General features: G+C 37.0%; 1 non-coding gene across 1 annotated transcript; it reads left to right on the top strand.

The window, feature by feature from the left end:
* Window positions 1–2,524: 2,524 nt before the first annotated feature.
* On the top strand, window positions 2,525–2,629 carry LOC138175215 (U6 spliceosomal RNA). The gene has a single exon (XR_011171934.1). It is a non-coding gene; the product is annotated as a U6 spliceosomal RNA (small nuclear RNA).
* Window positions 2,630–6,001: the final 3,372 nt, after the last annotated feature.

Raw genomic sequence — 6,001 nt, 5'->3', positions numbered from 1 at the left:
GTTAATGTTCAGTGGGCTGTATGTCTGTATGCATGTGTATGTGTGTGTGTATGCACCTGTGTGTTAGAAGAATTCCTATAATTAGTGTTGTTTTTATTTTTGTGACCAAGAATATAATTTTATATGTATAAATTAATTCATGCTCCTTACCAACTAAATGCTAAGGTATTGTTTTCAGATTTGTATTGCACAAATGAGATTGCCTGAAATCACCTGTTAAAATCATGTCTGTATGTGATTCTAAGGTATACATCTTTGCATACAATTACCTTCTTTGAATTTTTTTGATACTATTATTTGCAAAAAGACACATTTACCCATTTATCTATACAGTCAGCATCATTATTAATCAGAAGATTTTGTACAGAACATTTTTGTCCTAAGGGCAATGACAGAACACCCAAAGTACTAGGTTACAAAACCTAGTATATTGTTCCTGGTATCATTGGCATAAAAATTCCCTAGTCCTTGCACCCCCCAAAATGTCATCCTACATACGGTAGTAGTTGCTCCCCATTAGATCAAGATATTTCCTGGTCAACTAAAATCTAAGTTAGTAAGCTTAAAGAGGTAAGTGAGAAATATTAGGAAATTAAAAGCAAGAGAAGGATGTTACATAATCATCTCCATATGCATAGGAAATGTCCTCATACTACTACTTTCTTTCTCTCTTCCAACTCCAATGACTATTCAAGGGCCTTAAGAAGCAATAGCAGAACAATTGAGAAAACATCAAATACAGAATTTAGGGTGATTTGGAGAAGAAAAAACTAGATTGAAGAGAGGCCCTTATCATTATGTTGTTTTGTGACATCTTCATCCCTATCACTTCAAATCATTAGCCTTAAGGTAAGCAGATTCATACATACAGATATAATATCACAGTAAAGCATCTAGATATGCTTTAAAGAACAATGTACTTAACACAGAATTAAATTTAGTTTTGTAGAGAAAAGTTTTTGTTTTTATTTTTTTTTTTAGTCTGCAGTCTTGGTTTCTTCATTGTAGGGAGCTCCTCATGTGAAAAGAAACAAAACAAAAAACTCCCTCTACTGATGCAGATCAACTGTTCATGTGTAACTGTAGGTGACTTGAAATTTTATGGAATTGCTTCAGGTCACTGAGAATTTAAATGATTTACCCAGGATCACACATCCAGTATGTGTTAGAACTATAACTAGGGTAAGTGATTAGTTCTTTCTATCAGAGCACTGATTGTAGCCTGTACTAAAAGCAGATATTGTCCACCAGCAGTATAAAAACAATAGAAATGGGTGCCCCCTCCATGGTATATAAAAACAGAGATGGATGGCCTTCTAACAGCAGATGGAAGAGAGTCTTCTTTAGCTTTGCCTGATTTCCTAACCTTGTCTTTCCTATCTCTTCACTTTCTACCCTCTTAGCAATTTCTTTCAGATGTTCCAGCATTAAAACGTTGGTCTAGGGGTGGCTAGGTGGCACAGTGACTAAAATGCCAGCCCCAGAGACAGGAGAACCCAAGTTCGGTTCCGACCTCAGACACTTAACACCCACACAAAAAAATTAGCCGTGTAACCTTGGGCAAGGTACTTAACCTCAGTTGCCCTCCAAAAGGCAAAAAAAAGGTGATCTGAAAATTAATTTAGCCCTATATATCAGCAATGCAATATTCACAACACCTACAGCAATTGTAAATATGCTGACGTGGTTATCAATCACAATATATATCAGGTTTTCTATATGGGCGATAAAGCTGGAACATTTATTAAAATACCAAAAGACTGAGTCCTCATACCAGAAAGTCAAAGCCATCAGAGTGGTTATGAAATTGGCACAGGCAGATAAAGTAGAAAGCACCCACATTCTCAAGCCTTTAAAACAGAACAGGCTACCTCAGGCAAAGTCTTCCTCTCTCCACTCACAGCAACTACTCAGCGTCCAGGAAGCGTGCTCCTAGCAGCTGTGGCCCCTGGCAGTCCTCAGCAGGAGTCCTTAGCAGAAATTCTGGCTGGCTCAAAAAGGGGTTCCTGCCTCCACCTCCACCTTGGCCGCTGCCTCTGCTGCTGCTGCTGCAGCTGCTGCCCCCCCACCCCATCCCCCGCCAGTCACTGCAGGAACTCTAGCTTGGCTGCCGCTTCCTCTTGCCCCACCCCTTCCTGCTATGTCAGCAAGTCCAATGGGGCATGGAAGATCTTTAAATCCCATAACCCTTACACCCTACTTACCCAGGCCAGAGTTTGTGCTATGCTCGGGCTCTGGAGGCTGAAGTCCAACACTGTGCTGGCTGCCTGTGCACTATGCTTCACTGCCTTAAGTCTCAAAACATTACATTTATAGTAAACCCTTCAGATTTCTGAGTTGGCATTTGTAATTCCTTAATCAAAGACTGAGTTCCAGTATTGCTTTGTTGTGGTATTTTCATCATGAGAATTTTTCATAATGAGAATCCTCGCCCAAAATATTCCATTTCAAGGGCATTCCATTACCCTAGTAGGTCTTTTTCCCCTTCTTAACCAATTGTGCCCTTGTAAGATATATACATACAGTGCTTGCTTCGGCAGCACATATACTAAAATTGGAATGATACAGAGAAGATTAGCATGGACCCTGCACAAGGATGACATGAAATTCGTGAAGCTTCCATATTTTTCCAGATTGAAGCAAACTACCTGCACTTTTTCTTTATCTTGTTTGGTTTCGTTTCCTCTTTCCCATTGTTCATTCCATCTGATACAATCCTTCTTTATAACCTGACTAATGTCTAATGTGAAAATGTTTACAGATCCTATACTTAATTGTATGCCACCATGGGTGGGGGGAGGGGAGGGGAGAGAAAATTTGAAACTCAAGGAATTGTGGAACTGAATCTTGTAAACTAAAAGTAAACAAACAAATTATTAAAGAACAAAAAATAAAAGAAATATAGGTACAAAGCTTAAAGGGTGACAAGATTTTTTTTCCCCTACTTGTGATTGCCCCATTCATTTCAAAAAGGGGCAATTCTCTGAGCAGTCTATAATCCAACATCTCTAGTATGAGCTGCAGTAAGCCAGAATTGGAATCTTTTGTTGAAATTCAAATGTTCCTCTTCACGGCAGTTCTGTGAATGGCACAGAAAAATACTTTATATGGTATTATATATATATATATATATATATATGTTTCTGCCTTTTAATTTTTCATACTTTGGAATTCATTACATAGGTATGAATAGAATTTGCTGCAAAAGTATATGGACCTTGAATGAGAAACTCTATTAGATTTCAACTTGGCCATTATCTTGCCAGTGTCCCCATAGAGATAATTTCTGTCAATATTTTATTGTGATGTGGAATGAATAGTAGAGAGAAGTGAGGCCTAATCTCAGCAGATGATGTCACAAGTAGCACCTAACCATTGACAATGCTGAAAGAAATCAGGCTGAAATATATATATATATATATATATATATATATATATATTTCCCTTTCCTCATTCCATCCCATGACTTGATAGATAAATTATAAACAAATCAAAGCAAATTAAAACTATACAGGGAAAAAAAATACTGTGTATGCAAGGCAAATAGAGTGAGGAAAAGTATTCCAAAGAGATAGTAGATATTGACTGGGATTGTGATTATTGCTCGACCTTAAACAGTCAATGAACATTGATATGACTACAAGCAAGGAAATCGACGTGCATATTATCCCCAGGAATTGATCACCTCTCACTGTCTGAGCTATTACAAGCATGATTCATTTTGACAGGAATAAAGGAACATCTTTCCAGCTGCTCCTTAGTTACAGATATATCAGGTAGGGTCCAGGCTGCCTTGCATCGATAAACTAGATGAAAATAGTCAACTGTTGCTAACTGGGAAGTGAAATGTAGCAGAAATTGCTAAAAATGGGCTTCCTGGAACCTGTTTTGGTCACAAATTCTGAGAGAAAATCTATTAGGTACTCTAACTCAAAGATAGTTCTCAAGCTAACAATATTGAATACATTTGTATTCCATATGTAAATGAGAATTAAAAGTCCATTCTAATTCATTACTTATATGAATAGATTACATTGGAAATGTCCAATAAGGGGATTTGGGATGAGTTTTGAACATTACAAAGAGCTGAAACAATCCAATGGTTTGACTGGTTTCTCAGGTGAGGTAATTAAGAAACATTCTTCCCTCTTTTTACCTGATGGACAATGCTTTTATACCTTGTGGAGCAAGAATGTTAATAAATTATATAATTAATGTTTTAAATTTAAAACTTCAATATCTTCCCATGTCTTTCATTTCTGAAAGACTGACCATAAAGAGAAGCAACATTAAACAGTGGGATGAGAACTCTCATTTAAGGCTGGACAGCTGGATCCATATCTTGATTCCTCTTAGCTCTGTTTATTTCCATGAGAAGGTCATATAATTTTTCTGGGCCTAATTTGCAAAAGGAGGGTTATAACACTTATACTTACCTGTGTCTGAAGGTTGTTACAAGAAGTGTATTCTGAAAATCTCAAAGCACTATATAAATTATATATATAAATATAAATCTTTACCTTTAAGTAATCTCTAAAGGCCAATGTGAATATGCAATTACAATGGACAAGGATTTCATTTTTTCCCCTGGGAACTTGAGGGAGAGGGAAGAGACTTCCCCATGGCTTGCTGTCATGTTGCCATTATGTTTGGACCAAAGGAATCACTTGGACTCGATGTGGATCACTCAGAGCAGTTCTGTACGAGTGGCACATGTAACTTGAAATAATCTAGACCAGTAGGTATGAGGAAGCCCTGGAGTTTTAAAATTTACCTTTGGTCCTAATCCTAAAGTGACAATTGTCTTTTTTAGTGGGATTGAGAGGTTTAAGTGATTCAATATAACAAGTATGGATTATGTATCTACAATGTGATAAATCCTTTCTAAATCCTGGGGATGAAAGATAAAAGAAAAAATAACCACCAAAACAAAACATTCCTTTCATTTAACAAGCTTATATTCTACTTGATGAGATGTACTATCATACATAACACATAGTTTCAATAAATGTCACAGGAAGAACAAAAAACAAAAAGGTGTGAAAATTAAGTATTACCTCATACACAGTTTGATTTATCAGAGTACATGTGATGCAGCTGGAGGACCAGACTTGAAATGAGAAGAACTATCCCTGCTCTGCTTCTTACAAGGCATGAGGCCTCAGTAATATCATTGCTATAAATCTATTTCTTCATCTGTGAAGTGGGTATAATTACACTTTTTCTAAGTATTTCACTGGGTGTCTATAAGGAAAATGTTTTGTAATATATAAAGTATCATATAAGCATAAATTATTATTATTACTGAATATTTTAAAATCCTCCAAAGGAACTTATGTTTCCTATGCCTATTTCCTCTAGTGCCTATTATAGTGGAAAAGAGAAAAAAGAGAGAAATACAATTGAGTAGCAGTTTCAACATTCTCATTCTAATCAAGTTAAGTCTACACTATGATACTAATAGTTCAGAATATTTTAAATAACGAGTTACACCTATTATCTGATATTATATAGCTGTTTGTTTTCCGAGTTCTATTTTTCATTAAAAAATTTAATTCCATCAAAGAAGGCTTTTTAAAAGTTGATTGACAGCTCCATTGTTGGTATAGAGAACTCCTACTCTGTAACCACCAAAGTAAATCACAGTCATCTAAGACCGAGTACAGGCCTGCACAACCTGTAGCCAGCTGTAATGGCAATAGAATTTAAAGATCCCTTTCTATTGGCTTGGTTTTCAGGTTAAGTGTTAAAACCCAAAGCTTGTGAATCCCACTTGTGGGATGGACTTGTTGACATGAAGAGAGGGGGGGATGAACTGAGAGGAAATGGTGCTGTGGATTTAGAGAGAGGCCCAAGCAGAGAGGCCAAAAGAACTTTTGGGAGCAGCATCATGGAGGCAGAGAGAGAGACAGAATTGCCGGGGGCCAGAGAGACAGAGAGAGAGACAGAGAGAGAGAGAGAGAGAGAGAGAGACAGAGAGAGAGAGAGAGAGACAGAGAGA

Source organism: Petaurus breviceps, unplaced genomic scaffold (assembly GCF_028583685.1).
Source record: "Petaurus breviceps papuanus isolate PSGF00001 unplaced genomic scaffold, PetGlider_PUasm1.0 76, whole genome shotgun sequence".
Taxonomy (NCBI): domain Eukaryota; kingdom Metazoa; phylum Chordata; class Mammalia; order Diprotodontia; family Petauridae; genus Petaurus; species Petaurus breviceps.
This window is presented reverse-complemented; position numbering and strand designations above follow the sequence as displayed.